Genomic DNA, 1,773 nt, shown 5'->3' with positions numbered 1-1,773 from the left:
AGGGCCGAAGTATTCGTAAATAACATTAAATTAATTGATTCGAACACAGCTAGGTGAGCATGTGGACAGAGTATTGAAAGGCATAGGCTAGAACATGATCAGAGCAACGGAGATAACGCGAGTCCAGATGAGCACTAAGAGGAGAGAAATAGGACACAAATGTCACTCGCATGTTAGGTGTACGAGTCTTTAAATGTCGAATGCGAAGAGGGTGAGTCCTGGTCAAACGCAGAAAGCCGGCGGCTTCAAAAGGGCAAAGTCCGCTTTCAGAAGAAATGTACCCTTCGTGGTCCCTGACACAGTATCCTCTTGAAGGCCTTCCTGAAGTCATTGTTGAAGATGGTGTATATGACCGGGTTGAGGCAGGAGTTTGCAGTAGCCGATCCAAAAAAGAACTTAAACAAAGGTCGGGGAAGCTGTAGGTCTCTGTCACACGCCTTGAGAGAAATAAGTGAAGAATAATGGGACCAGGTCAGATCGACACAGCACTCCACATCACTATGGCAACACGAAGGTGAATCCTCTTCTGCCCTGCTTCACCATCGCGTTGCGCGGCGATATGGAGGTCCCACTGAATCTGTGGTAGTTTCCTCTGCTACGCATGTTTGAGTGCCGACGATTGGGCATTATTGTGTTTTTGTAATCTGAAGACCAGGTTTGGCACAGACGCTTTAAACCCTCTGCATTGGGACGTTCCTCGGGTTTTCCTCGCGTCTTGTCGCATCTATGCTCGCCAGCACCGCTCAGATCCCTCGGAGCTGGAGGTGTGTCGGGAAGTTCGTTTCAGCCGCGTCGCGGGATGTGTTTGACCTCTGTGTGGGAACAGCTGTGAGGATTTACATTGGGGAACTGAGGTGGATTTTTGGACTGAACGGTATCTTAAATGGAGTGTCCGGGCTCGTGGTATTCCGATGGGTTATGCAGGCGATGACCGGGTTGAATCAAGTCAACATTTGGATGACGGGTTTTTTTCTTGTTGCTCCCGGTTCTGTTGTGACTGCCCTCAGGAATAACCATTAACGCGTAGGCTGCTGTTTTCCACATTGTCCTGCGCTCCTCAACGCATTATGCTTCTGTCCGGCGGGGCAGCGGTATGCGCTTTAAGCGTCTGATAGATCCTAACATACACAAAGAATCATGATCTAACAACAATGGGGGCGGAAGAATGAGCCGACAGTGGAGTAGCCGAGATATACGCAGCGTTCGTCGTTACTCGCACACGCACTCTTCCCTTCTTTTTTGCTCTTGTCCTGGTAAAAAGAGAGGAAGAGTGATCGCGCCGAGATCAGCCAAACGACAATAAGGGCGCTTGATCGTGGCTTTGGGAGACGTTTTGGCGCCGTAGACACTGGCCGGAGATTGACTAGTAACGGTCCAGTGCTATTGCGCACAGGGTGCACAATGGAGGAAGTGCAGAACAGAACATCCACGCCAGGTGAGACTTCACACCAAATGGAGCGGTAACGCCCGTACCCCTGGCAGCTCATTTAGCCAACGAGGAAGGGATAACAAGGACGTGTGACCACTAAATACTCCGCAGCCAGGCGACACCATTGAACAGTTTCTGGGCGCCCGTTAGAGGGATCGCACGTCATGACGTGGACCAGGATGTTTCCGACGATGGTCACGATCATCATGAAGGTGATGCTGATGGCAAAGGCTGCGGTGGCCTGCGGGGTGTACGGCGAGGTCCTGGCGGTGCTCTGGTTGCAGGGGAGTCCGCTGAGCTCCGACGGGCAAGGTGCATCTGATGCAGCTTCCATGGCGGTGACG

The 1,773-nt window shown here is 51.7% G+C and overlaps 1 pseudogene; it reads right to left on the bottom strand.

The window, feature by feature from the left end:
* Positions 1-1,057: 1,057 nt before the first annotated feature.
* Positions 1,058-1,766, bottom strand: LOC113745395 (alpha-2B adrenergic receptor-like; annotated as a pseudogene).
* Positions 1,767-1,773: the final 7 nt, after the last annotated feature.

Source organism: Larimichthys crocea, unplaced genomic scaffold (genome assembly GCF_000972845.2).
Source record: "Larimichthys crocea isolate SSNF unplaced genomic scaffold, L_crocea_2.0 scaffold72317, whole genome shotgun sequence".
Taxonomy (NCBI): domain Eukaryota; kingdom Metazoa; phylum Chordata; class Actinopteri; family Sciaenidae; genus Larimichthys; species Larimichthys crocea.
The sequence above is the reverse complement of the archived record's forward strand: the minus strand, read 5'-3'. Positions and strand labels throughout refer to the sequence as shown.